At 40.1% G+C, this 14,112-nt stretch overlaps 1 protein-coding gene across 8 annotated transcripts in view; it reads left to right on the top strand.

Annotated features, from left to right (window-relative positions):
• Positions 1 to 1,602: 1,602 nt before the first annotated feature.
• The window catches only part of Dennd4a (DENN domain containing 4A), a 148,976-nt gene continuing 136,466 nt past the window's right edge, over positions 1,603 to 14,112 (top strand). For 7 of the 8 annotated variants that reach the window (XM_029565000.1, XM_029564999.1, XM_029565003.1 and 4 more), the window contains exon 1: positions 1,603 to 1,865. The gene's annotated coding sequence lies outside the window, so the exon portion shown is untranslated. Of the gene's footprint in view, positions 1,866 to 11,796; positions 11,947 to 14,112 lie in introns of all 8 variants that reach the window. The other variant, XM_029564998.1, reaches the window with a different exon arrangement.

Genomic DNA, 14,112 nt, shown 5'->3' with positions numbered 1-14,112 from the left:
CTAATTTATACATTATAATGTCACAAAACACTTCAAAATAATATTTAATAATTTCAGTGAAAGTAGTGTGTTTTTCTGTGCACAATTTGTCTGATGTGTACCCATTTTTAATCAATGAAAACTGAAGACCGGAATATATAATTCAGGGAAACTCAGATTAAAAACAAAAAACTTTAAATCCGGTCCTCTGGTCCATATATTGCCTGCGATATAAATACACACATCACACTACAAACATCACTGTCCCCATCTCCTTTGCCTCCTACTTACCTTTCAATGGCTTCAGTCTGCAGTTAGAATAAAGGTCAACCTTATTTCTATGTCTTCCTAGGTCTTGTAAAATTGAGCCCTCAACTCCCTCTCCAAGCTTCTGAAAGACTTCTACTGGCAAAATGGATTTCCCAGAAGCATGGACTCCACTAGGTTCTAATAGCCAAGCTCTGCCCTACTGGCAGGCTCTCTGCACAATCTGCAGTACAGAATTCCCCAGAGCCTTTTTCCCATGACTGGCTTCTTTTTGTTCTTCAGATGGGCCTACCTTTGACCACTCTGGTTTCGGTTATTTGCTATCCCAGAATTCTTCTCATAGATTTTAGTCTCCAAATGTGAAGTATTTGTTTATTGTTGCGCTTCTCCCACTAGGCTGCAACTCCCTGAAGGCAGACCTTTCCTGGTTCCAGACCACTGTATCCCCTCTACTGGGGTTTCCAACAATGTTGACCGAATGGATGAACTTCTAAGAGGTAGTAAAAAATAAAACTGTAATCTCGGTTAGTAAAAGGGATGAAGTTTTGTACACGTTGACTTGAACCTAGAGGAATTTTTAAGGTCCTATTTTTTCCATCATTGGTCCTTGGAATAACAGCTAACATTGTTCAGTACTTTTAGGCACTATGTACCCTTCACAAACACTATAGTATTTAACGCTCAGAGTAACCCTGTCGGGGTAATCAACCTTTATTATCCTCATTTTTCAGAGGCAGCCTGCCAATAGCCATTAACGGTGGAGATCCATAGCCTGGTTTAAGTAGGCCATATCCAATTAATCAAAGTAATGGACACCCCTTTCAGTCAACAATTGGTGTTTTACCAACGTGCCTTTCAGAGAACCCCTCTGAATTCCCGGTTTGCCCTGACCGTCTATCTCGTGACTGAAAGCTACCGGTGGTTGCTAACCGCTCAGGGGGGTTTCCTGCAGAATCGGAGTGCCATGGGTGGGTGAACCACAGCTCCGACCGCCACACCAAGCTCCAGCTAGGCAACTCTCCAGGCAGTGCTGAGGAGGAAGTTAAAAGCAGGTTCGGGGGCCCGAGCTGGATCCTTGTGCCTCGGGGCGGCGAAAGGGGAAGGTACAGTACGTCTCGCCCACGTTCGCCCGGGACTCAGGATCTCCCAACCCAAAGGGGAACCACGACGCGTTTCCCCAACTACACCGCACGTCACGAGCCATCCCAGCTTGGCCCGGCCCACCATCCCCGCCCACTTGAGCGACGGTGTTAGGACTGCTAGACCTCCCACCCCTAGCTCGGCCCTCTCCTGCCTCCTGTGCCAGACTCGGTCTTTGATTGGTCCTCGGGACCACAGCTCCCACCCTCTCTGCCTTGTCCGTCACTCCCAAGATGGCGTCCGCTTCGGCGGCTTCGGTGGCTGCAGCCGAGGAAAGAGGCGGAGGCAGCGGCAGCCGCGCGGGGAGGGGGGAGTCCCGTCTGACTGAGACGGCAGGGCGGAGCGCCGGGCGGGGAGACGAGCTAAGCTGGCTGTGAGCACCGCAGCATTCAGCCCCCTCGTGTCCCGCTTGCCGCGCGTAAGGGGATCGCGCGCTGCGCCTCACGCTCTCCCGGCGCCCGCGTGGGGCCAGCTTGGGGGTGAGTGGCCGGGGCCGCGTCGCGGGCGGCGGTGGCGCGGGGAGCTGTCACGGCCCTGAGGAGGTGACAGGCGGGGAGACGCGGGAGCTGGGCGGTGGGACTCCGAGGGCCAGTCGGCGCCGGTTGCTCCACCGAGGGGCTCTGGGGGCCGCCGGGGATGGAAAGCCGCTGCAGAGGGCGGGACGCGCGCGGAGCTGCGGGCGCTCCTTCCAGATTTGCCACTCGCGCCTGGCCTGGGGCTGCTGTTGTTGAGGTGATGGGGCGGGGGCGGGCCGGGGGGAGGTCCGGAGCTGGGATTTTGACAGACCGGTTACGTAAGTCGGAGGTGTCTTCCCGGAATCCCACCTGCTCCGGGTTTCAAACCCGTAGCGGCTCCGCCGAGCCCGGGGCCGCTTTCCCGCTGCTGCTCTGCCCAGATGCCCCAGCCTCCGCCCGGGCTGGGGATCTACGGGAGCCAAGTTGGCCAGCTTTTTTTTTTTTTTAAACCCGTCTCCGCCCCCCACCCCGAGTGTGTGTGTGTGTGTGTGTGTGTGTTTGTGTAAAATTCCTGGTCATCGCTATTCCCTTTGAAGTTTTATCTCTTTCTGGGGAGAAAAGGGGGAAGGGGAGGAGAAAAGAGAGGGGGAAAGCTTGTGACCTAAAATTGGGTCTCAGCTATTGCTTTTCGTTACCGTGCTTTTTAAAATGACAGGACGTGCTGGAAGATTTTGCTGTTGTTGCTCCAGTGTTTTCCATTCAGCACTATGGTTCCGGCCTCAGAGCCTTAGAGAGAGTTTTTTGTTTTGTTTTGTTGTTTTTCCTTATAGGACAGTTATATCTTGTTTGCAAAGCAGGCATCCGTCAACAGGCGTGTATTTATTTGAGGGCAAAACGCGTGCCAGGCAGCCAGAGACTCGGGAGGGCAGGAATTGTGTTACTCAATGAATATGTTATTCTTTAAAATGTATTATACATGAGTGAAAAGGAGAGCCAGAGCATAAAAGAAACAATATTATATGACAACTTTCATTTAGTGTATATAGAGCCTCCTGTTTTCTGCCTACCCCATTCTATCCTTTTTTTCTTGGGGGAAGGATGTTGGAGACACCTGTAAACATCGTAGCCCAGGTTACACTAATATATTGTAATGCATTTGAGATTATTATAAAAAGTAGTCTCTGAGGTACCTAAGATCGATTAATAAGTAAGACTTCTTGAGCAAGTTGTTCAGTTTATGTTTACAGTAGTAGTTCTGGGCTACGGCTTCTGAAAAAAATGAATAGAATTTCTGAGCCATTTGAACCTTAATTGAACTTATAAAAGATTGTATTTGGCTTCTTTTATGGGGACTTTGTTTTGTTTGGGGGAAAAGTAATAAACATTTGGGGCAGCTTTTCTTTTTCCCAGTTTCCTTTGAGCTGCAGCTCTGGGCAGGAGCCTGGAATAACATATAGTTACCATCATCATTCTATAAATGTTACATAATTTTATTTTTCTGAGTGATTAAACACAGACATACTTCACTGTGGAATTTTAAAAGAATGTGTTTGTGAGGGAAGTTAACTGATCTTGACATCAGCCTATTAAATAAGTAAATTTTGACTCGAGTTTTAAGCTTATATGTGCAAATTTACATTTTTGAAGTTTGGTGAAGCAATGTCAGTTTTCTGTTTGTTCAAGAGAGCCAGGAAGCTGATCCTAATTTGTGTTGAACTTTTCCACATGAATTATCATTGGCTTAAATAGTTTTTGATTCTTAAGTTCCTGGAACTGTTGTCTGGCTTCTGGTGACTTGAATAGTGTTTAGTGTAATGGGGAGGCTATAAGAAGGAAGGGAAGAATACATTGTACTAATTCATTGGTAAGTAGTAAAAATTGTAACAGAGAAGAACTTATTAGTTACTTACTGTGTGATGCCAATTACATTACCTTTAGTTGTTTGTAGAATCTAAAGGTCCTGATACTGGGAAAACCTAGTTTTTCATAACCACTGCTGAAGGTGTTATAGTACAAATCCTGTTCTCTTATTCAAAGTGATGGCTCATTATTGTAAGTGGAAAACATAAGTGGCTCCAACAGGAAAATGGACTTGCTATTTTTGCTTTCTGCGATGTCAGAGACTTATCTTTGTGGGATTTTTCTCTTTCCTACTGGAGGAGAAAAGAGAGACTAAAGAAAAGTGAATCAACTTTTCTCCCTTTTTTATTTGCCTGTTTTTTTTAATGCCCTAGATTGGTTATTATTTAGTAGGATTGGTGGGGTGGGGTAGGAGTTCAGCCATACTTTTATTACTGTATACTATTGGTATCATGTTGAATTACAAAAGAGCAGTGCAGAACTTTGTATTTGAGAATCCATTTGCATAGGGAGTTACTGTAACAATGAAAAAAGTTATTTTTTGAGATAGGACCTTTCTATGTAGTTCAACCCGCCCTGGAACCCAGGAGCCTCCTGTCTCAGCCACCTCAGTGCTGGGATTATAGACGTATGCCACCATACTCCATGAGATTATTACTCTTAAAATCACACAGACACAAAGACATTAAAAGGTTATAGGAGAAAATACTGAAAATCTAAATCACCATGACTCCAACAAGGCAAGTGCCTTATTGTCAGCAAAGACAACTCAAAATATGGTATATATTTGCAGCTCACAACAACAGAAACAACCGGTTATTTGGGCGAATTATCAGCACCAACCTTGAAATAGTTGTGCATCCATAGATATTTTGCCTTCATGTGCATTACTTCTCTCCCAACTTTGGGTTCCATTTGTTCCCTGCACCAAATTGTTCTTTGTTGACAGTTCCACCTATTGATGATAAACTTGGCCTTGTCTTCATGACTTCATCAGTTGTTAGGCAATGACATATGAATGTGTAAGAGATGCCACCAATATTTTGCTAGTTACTGAGGAAACAAAGGTGGATGAAATGTGATTTCTGCCCTTAAACTGCCTGAGAACCTTTGTTTTTGTTTTCTTTTCTTGGCCACCAGCACATAATGTGTCCTCTGGTTTTCCTGTTTCTCTGCTAACACTCAGCTTGTGTCTTGGGCCTCGTATATTCTGTAGTTTTCCTAGTGGGAAACTCTTGAGTTCTAGACACCCATTTTTCAAATGCATTTTGGAACGTTTGTTTGCAGGTTGGAGAATTCAGGACTGGATGTGTTAATATGTTCATCTATGATTGTTAGTGTTTTTAAATGCATGCCATGCTCTTGGCTCTTTCTCCTGTTAAATAGTCACAAGTAGAAAATAAGAGAGAGCAACTATCAAGTAAAGAGAAAGATATCATGGAAAGTGTTCCCCTAGGACTGTACTTTATTTTCACTAAAAGTAGTAAGTCATCAAAATGAGTAAGAAGAGTAAGAAGAAAAATTCATTTTCATACTTATGTTAAAGTGAATAAACATATAAATTCCAGTTAAGCTGCTTTTAAGTAAAACCTGAAATATGAAAATGAGAAATGTGTTTAATTTTTGTGGTAACTTGTTTGGTTAGTGCGTGCGTGCATGTGTGTGTGCGTGCACACCCCCCCCCACACACACACTGACACACACGCACTCGAATAGAGGCCAGAGGTCAGCATTGAATGTCTTCCTCAGTCACCTTATCTTTTGAAAGAGTACCTCTCACTGAACCCAGAGCCCACCATTAGGCTAGACTGACTGGCCAGTGAGCTCCTGAGATCCGCCCACCTCTGCCACGCATCCAGCGCTATAGTTACAGACGTGGGTACTAGAAATCAAAACTTAGTTCTTGTGCAGCAAGCACTTTACCTGATGAGCTACCTCCCCACACCCCTCGACTAGTTTTTTTTGAGACAGTTTCTCCCTATGTAGCTCAGACTGGTCTTGAACTTTCTTTCTTCCTCCTTCTTCTGACAGCAGGGATTATAGTCAAGACTGCCATACTCAGCCATAAACATGGTTTTGTAGATGAGACATTTTTCTTCTTGAAAAGTTTTAAAAATAAAGACAATTAGCAAAGTATATAATATACACCCACTTGCCCACATATAAAATGTTAACATTTTTCATTTTGCTTCAGATATGTAATATAGAATTATGTGTATCATAGTAACCAGACTGAATTCTAAAAGCAGTGTAGAACTTTATATGAAGTTAAAATAGTTTTTGTTCTTTCCAGTTTCATTCCTCCATCTTCATCTCCCTTCCCAATTTATAACCCATATACATGAACAGTCTAGCATTCTTCTGGGTAGCCTGTGTCAGCTTTGAACTCCTAATTCTTCTACCCCCACTTCCCCAGAGCTGGAATTATAGGAGTACACCAACACATTAAACTCTACTCTGGGTGTTTGGAGAGGAATGAATGAGAACAAAGTATAATAACACATGTATGAAAATGTCATGATGAGACCCATTACTTTGTAGACTACTGAATACTTAAAGTCAGTGTGGATTGGAGCAATATTTCATTGGTTTGAATCTTGGCTTTACTATTTAATGCTTTTGTGACCTTAGGTAAATTATTTACGCTACAGCCTTTAGTGGTCTTATCTCTAGCAAACAGGGATCTCATAGGGTTGTAAAAATCACATGAATACCCGGGTGTGGTGGCACACCTTTAATCCCAGCACTCCTGGAAGGCAGAGGCAGGCAGATCTCTGTGAGTTCAAGGCCAGCCTGGTCTATATAGTGAGTTCCAGGACAGCTGGAGCTACAGAGAGACCCTGTCTCAAAAAAACCAAAAAAAAAAAAAAAATCACTTGAATTTGTTTATGTAAATTTGAATAAAACTATGTCTACCATGTCTGGCACTTTTTTTCTTTTTTCCATGCACTGGTAAATTTAAGTAGTTATTTATATGGAATACACATTTTGAATAATTTTCATTTTATTCCATCTTTATTGATACTTTAGGTTTAGTTAATTTTTATTGCTGTGTAAGTTTCCATGGAATGAATATACTGCTGATTTGTCATTTCTTCCAGTGATGCGCATTTTCTCTGTTTTCATGTTTTGTCTGTATAAACATTGCCCCATTAACATCCCTCTATCTCTTAACACAATGCGTCAGAATATTTCCAGGTTATGCACCTGGTTGTGAAATTGCTGGGTCCTAGGACAAAAAAAGTTTTCCCTTTATAAGGTATTTATAGAATAATTAACAACCAATTTCTAAATCTCTATATCCTTTCCAAATGTCAGAATTTGTTTTTTACCAGTCTGATTATTGTAAAATAGCATTTCACTTTTGTTCTGTGTTTATTTCTCTTCACCTTTTGAGTATTTACATTTTTTGCTGTCTCTTCCGTGATTTGGATGTACCTCTCCTTTACATATTTTTCTTAGATTTATTTGTGTATATGTACATGTGAGTGGGGACTATGAACACCTATGCATGCATGAGAAGGCTAGAAGAGGGCATCAGATGTCTTCCTCTACACTCTCTCCCTATTCATCTGGGGCAGGATCTCTCCCTGTACCTGAAACTGGTGTTTTCTCCTCCAGTCCAGAAGCCAGCAAACCACAGTGATATTCTTGTCTCCACTTCCTTCAGATCTGAGGTTACAGGCATGAATAGGATGCCTGGCTTGTTATGTGAGAGCTGGGATCTGAACTCTGACCCTCATGATTGCCCAGCAAGGACCCTTAACTTGCTGAGCCATCTCTTTAGCCCCTCCTTTACATATTTTTTGAGCTTTTATTATTTATTTGGGAAATATTGTTTTGCTTATTTTAAAATGTTCTTCAGGATATTTACAAATATTAGAGAAGCTTGTTTTTATATTTTGTTTTGAAGTTTCTAAATCTCTTGGAACAATTACCAATGTGGATTCAGATTGCAGTGCCTATCTAACTGCTTACTTATCATCTTCACCTCAAACTCTGGTCCAAAATGAATTTATTTACATACTCAAATTTTGCTTTGATCTGTTATATTTCAAAGATACCTTGGACCACTATTGACTTTATCACCCAAGGATGAGGCTTTTAGGAATCATGTATCAATCCTTCCTGTCTTCAACTCTCTTCATATCTCTTCATTTACTGAAATCTGAATTTATCTGCTAAATCATTTTGTTTGGTTTGGTGGTGTTTTTTCTTTTTGTTTTGTTTTTGAGACAGGCTGTCCCTGAGGCCTCAGCTGGCCTGGAACTTGACCAGGCTGGCTTTGATCTCACAGAGATCCACCTCTGCCTCTGCCTCTGCCTCCATAGTACTGGGATTAAAGGCATGCACCACCACACCCAACTTTGTTTTGTTTTTGATACAGGGTCTCATATATCCCAGGCTGGCCTCCAACTCACTATGTAGCGTAGCCAAATCCTGACCAATGCCCAGGTTACTTGCTAAATACTTTTAAATTTATTTATTTATTTATTTATTATTTCTGTGTGTGTGTGTGTGTGTGTGTGTGTGTGTCAGAGTGCACATGCATGTGCCTACATGTGGAGGTCAGAGGACAATTTGCTCTAGTCATTTCTCTCCTTCCACCCTATAGTTCCAGATATCGAACTCGGGTCATCAGATTTGGTGGCAAGATGAGCCATCTCACTAGCCAATAAACCATTTTTGGGTCAGAAACTTTTGTAGAATCCTTAGTCCAACCTTTTCCTTATTAGGAACTGTTTCTTTACCTTCTTTCTGGTTTTCTTGTTTTCAGTTTTGTTTCTCTGAACTTCACATTTTCAGAATTGCCAGGATGGTATGTCTAAAACACCAATCTGAAAATTACTCCCGGACTCCATTGTCAAGTGGATGAAGCCAGAACTCCTTACCATGTCATCAAAATTCTCCATGATTTAGCCTCTGACTGGCTCTCTAATCTTAACTCCTGTAATTTCTGCTTTCCATTTCTTAACACTAGCCATACAGAACCACTTTTTGAAGATCCCTGAATATACATGTTATTTCTGGAATGCTGCACTGCTTCTGTGGTCCTTCTGCCTGGAATGCCTTTATTTCTCCCTTCCCTTTCTATTTTATCTAGCTAACTCATTTATATCTTTTAAGAATTAGTTAAGGCATTACTTCTCCAGAAAGCCTTTTTTAGATATATGCTTGTCTGTATTATTGAGTCCCTCCTGGAATAATCTACAATTATTGTGTTCTGTCTCAAGCACTCAGTAAGAATTTGTAGAGGGGCTGGCAAGATAGCTCAGTGGGTAAAGGCACTTGATGCCAAGCCCTGACAACTTGAGTTTGATCCCCAGGACCTTTGTGGTATAGGGAAAGAATTGACTCTCAGGTTGTCCTCTGTCCTACACATACATATACACACACACACACCTACCTGCATGCATGTATATATTGTGGCATGCAGGTGCACACACAGAAAGTAAATAATTGAAAAAAAGAATTTGTTAGGTCAGTTAGTATATTAGAGAAGCAGTATCAAGTGGTTGAGGATGTCTATGTGGGATTGAAAGCTGGTTTTTCTGTTCTCTACTTTTTCTTTCTATGTAAAGTGGGGGAAATGATGCATTTATAAAGTTGTGAGGTTTAAATTTGTTAATGCAAATAAAGTTAAAATAGGATTTCAGATATTTAGTGAGTAATCTATTCAAGCTATTATTAGCCTTAGAATATTTTAATTTATATGTCTGTTTCCCCCATTAGGTTTTGAATTAATGAGTGAAGGAATAAACCAAGGAAACCTGAATCTTAAAATGAAAGATCCATTTCTAGTTTTTCAGAATGTGGTGGCAAGTTGACTATCATCCCCTTTTCTAGCAACTGCAACATTTGGCATCTTGCCACACATTTGAAGTTGACATTAGTGGTAATTAGCATTTCTTAATTATACTACATAATTAGTTGCTTATTTAAAATTCAGCATACTTTTCTTAGTAGTACTGCTTGAACTCTAGGAATTTACTTTTAAGCTACACTTAATCTGTACTGCATTTAACCAGCCTTTTCCAATGTGTATTAAATACGACAGGATTGAACAAAGGGGTAGAATGAGAAAACAGTAAAACTTTTTACTTCTGAGCTAGACATGCTCAGTATTCCTTCACTGTTTTAAAATAAAATGATCAGAATACTGGATAATCCTAAACACTTTCTAAGGCAATGTAAGTCAGTAAAAATGATCAGTGTCTCTGCTTCCATTATGGGATAAATGATTAAGACTTGTTTACTTACAATAATTTTTGATTATTTCAGAATCCTTTCTTTTTGCCCCAAATTTAACATCTCTCATTTTGTTCTGAATACCAACTATATAATCTTGGCAAATTGATAGTACTGTTTGTTTTATTTTTTAATATTTTATTATTTTATGTGTGAGTATATGCCTGCATATATCTAAGTGCACCCATGTCATGCAGTGCCTGCAGAGGTCAGAAGAGGGAGCCGGATACCCTGGAACTGGAGTTACAGATGGTTGTTAACTGCCATGTGGATGCTAGGAATCGAACCCAGGTCTTCTGCAAGAGCAGCCAGTGCTCTTAACTGCTGAGCCCATTTGTTTTATTTTTATCTCTGAACTTACTGTTAAATTTGTAAGTTTTTCTAAGTCTCACTATTTTTTATTATGAAGTAAGTTTGTCTTATTTTGAACTTAGGAACAATACAAATTACTGGTATTCATTCTTCAGTGTCCATTTGAAAATTTACCAGAGAAACTAGATTTTTTTTTTTGTTGTTTAAAAAGTCTTAAATTTCTAAAGGAAAATCTAACAAACTAATATCAAATTAAAATGAAAGCCTAATATATCAATCTTGTTTTGGAAGCTAATACCATAAAATGATTGTGGTATTCAGAAATGCCTTTTTTAAAGGTCACTGTCTTAGCATTGAGTAACTTAAAGACCTTGAAGTGCCATATTTTTTTTAAAGAAATGGATGCAGATGAATGGAGAAAACTGGAATTATATTTTAGCTTGTTATATAGAACTGGGTAACATCAACAGAAAAGCTGTACCTCACCCTCTTTTCAGTCAAGATTGTAGTTAATGATACTATTTTTCAGTAAAAAATAATTTACTCAAGCCGGTGCAGTGACACATGCCTGTAAAATCCCAGCATTCTGGAGGCTGAGGCAAGATCTTGAGTTCTAGACCAGCCTGGACTAATAGTGAGACACTGTCTCAAAAAGAAAATTTGTTAGCATAGCGCTAAGGTATTCCCTATCCCTTAATCTGATTTTCTTTTTTTCTTAATTTAGAACTTCGTGATAGTATTTTGTTTTAATTTATTGTGTGTGTAGAGGGGGTGTTAGGGATTGAACCTGGGGCCATGGACTTGCTAGGTAAGTGCTGTACCATTGAGCTCCATCCCTAGCTTTGTTAGTAGTATTTTATTCATATTGATGTGTTGATAATTATACTGAAGTTGGATTTATAGGATGTTTGAATCTGCTGTGGTTGGTGAATATTTTAGGCTAAGGAATGATTGAAGATTCTAGTTCAATGGCTATTTTTTCTGATTAATATTTTGATATTCCTTAATGTGTGTGTGTGTGTGTGTGTGTGTGTGTGTGTGTGTGTGTATGTGTGTGTATGTGTTCGTTCTAGCTCTGGCTGGCCTGAAACTCCCTAGGCAGACCAGGCAGGCCTTGAATGTGGAATAACCTTCTTGTCTCTGCCTCCTCCAAATTTCTGGGATTACAGGAGCAAGAAGCTACCATGCCTGTTACTTTTTGGGAGGAGGAGTTGTTTAATCAAAATTATTTTGTTTGTAGGTAGTAGAAACAAAATTTTCAAACCCACTCACTTAAAAGTAAGATTTCACAGTACCTCGGGATAAAAGTACAACCAAACCTCCTAAATATATGAGATCAGGGGCTGGAAATGTCTTAGTAATAGGCCGTTGTTGTCTTACCACTCTGGGCCAGCGTGATTCCTCCACTTTTCCTGACTTGTTCACTTCATTTTTGTCTCTCTGCCTGTTGTCTTACACCACTGTGTGTGGCTAGACATGTCTTCTGACTCTTAAAGTTATATGTTGGTTCATGGTTCTGTGATCCCATTCTAAGCTCCTAGGAAGAAATCCAGTATGAGGAAAGTTCTCTATGTCTGGTCCAGTCAGCTATGACAAATGAAACCAAGGTCTCCTAGAACATGACTTCCAGTCCCAGTTTTATGGAAAAGGAATGGATACAGAACATATAGCTTCCTGAGGACAGGTGTGTATACTAAATGAACAGTCCAAAAGGTGGTAATTAGAGAAGAATACTCAATGATGTAAAGTTAAATTTTTACTGAAATTAAAAGAAACCTCACAGTGTCTTTACATAATAACAAAGAACTTAAACTCTTTCACCCCAATCCATAAGTGATTATTATGAAAGACAATGAAAATTTCTCCTCTTTTCAGGAAGAAAAAACAATGGAGATAGAGGTAATTTTTTAGCTTCTGTATATAGAATTTGGGATTTGAATCATTTTATGAATACATGTATATTAATATATGCTCTCCTTATTAACCTTATATTAAATTTTAAAAAGCATCTTTGAGTCAGAGTCTCACTATGTGGCTCAGAGTGGCTTTAGACTTGCTCTGTAGCCATGCTGGTTTCCAACTTATAATCCTCCTTAGTGCTACGACCATAGGTGCATCCCACTATATCTGGCCTTAATAACATTATTAAAAATTATGACATTCTTTTTTTTCCCAGGGCTGATTGAATATAGGGTAGGCAAGTGCTCCACCATTGAGCTATATCCTCGGTGTGACAGTCTTTATTTAACAAGGATTTACTGACTGCTTGCTTAATGCCAGGGACTGTGCTAAAACAGGTATTTACAGAGATGGAGATGCTACATTGTTTACTCTTGAGTTCATACTTTAGTTGAGAAGAGTAAATGTTCAAAGAAATCATTACAGTATTAATATGTTAATCATAGAGTACGTGTTGGATATTCTTGAAGCCTAAGAATAGAAAATGTCAGTCTTTTATGGGCAAAGCTTCATAGAGCAGTTCTTAAATATTTCACTGGAGTTGACCATTTGAATAGGAGTGTTCTGTGAGAGTAACTAAATTTGAATTTGCAAAGGTAGCCTGGGGTTTGTACAGTGTGGCTCAGATAAATTCCTTTAAAAAAAAATTAGACAGGACCTGTAGCCCATCTGAGCTGAAACTCACTATGTAGACCAGACTGGTCTCTATCTCACAGAGATCTGCCTGCCTCTGTTCTTGAGTGCTGAGATTAAAGGTGTGCACAACCACATCCAGCTAAAGTGAATATTTAAACCATTCAACTTAATGAAACTGAAATTAAAACTTGTTTTCAAACCTGTCCTTCACGTTAGTAGTTATTGCCTTTTTTAAAAGGCAGCTCTAAATTTGTTATTTAGCTTTGATGCCACTTTTGAGGATGGGATGTTATTGATAACTTCCCCTTAGACTCTTTTGTCAATTTTTTCTAATAGTAGTTCCTTTTATGATAATTTTTCCTGTTCACACATATACCTTCACAGAGTGAGAAATGGACTGAAAATGGGAGCACTTATAAAGAGGGGACTGTAAAAATGACTTAGAGGTTAAGAGCATGTACTGCCCTTCCAGAGGACCAGAGTACAGCTCCCAGCATGCATATTAAGTGGGTCACAACTGCCTGCAACTCTAGCTTTGAGGGATATGATGCTCTCTTCTGGCCTCTATGGGCACTGCATTCATGTGTACAAACCCCCACACAGACACACATACACACAGACACACACACACTATTTTAAAAAGAAATAAGGGACTGGAGAGATGGCTCAGTGGTAAAGACCACTTGCTGTTTTGCCAGAGGACCCAGGTTTGATTCCCAGCACCCACATGGCAGCTAACAACCATCCATAACTCCAGTTCCAAGGGATCCAATACACTCTTCTGGCCCCTGCAGAGCATTGCATGCATGTAATGTCTTTATATACATACAGGCAAAACACTCATACACATAAAATAAAAATAATAAAATATTTTTTAAGGCTGGACATGGTGGCACATGCCTTTAATCCCAGCACTCAGGAAGCAGAGGCAGGTGGGTCTCTGTGAGTTCCAAGACAGCTGGGGCTACAGCGAGACCCTGTCTCAAAAAATAGTTCATATAAGAATAAGAATAAATGGTGAGGAAGGGATAAAGTAAGTGGCAAAAATGATATAATGTATAGTAAATGTAATTTTAGAAGGTAACTGTATAATGATGGAGGTCAATACTGAATTTTTTATTGATATTTTTATGTATTTATTAGGGAAAAATCATCACTGAATGACTGTAGTATGGTCAATTCAGCCCAAAACACATACTTTCTCTCAGAGTTTGTTGTAAGTTTTTCAATATTATATGCATTTCTTCAAACATGC

Source organism: Nannospalax galili, unplaced genomic scaffold, assembly GCF_000622305.1.
Source record: "Nannospalax galili isolate Female #2095 unplaced genomic scaffold, S.galili_v1.0 scaffold54, whole genome shotgun sequence".
Classification (NCBI taxonomy): domain Eukaryota; kingdom Metazoa; phylum Chordata; class Mammalia; order Rodentia; family Spalacidae; genus Nannospalax; species Nannospalax galili.
Note: the sequence above shows the minus strand (reverse complement) of the source record. Positions and strands in the feature narration are given on the sequence as shown.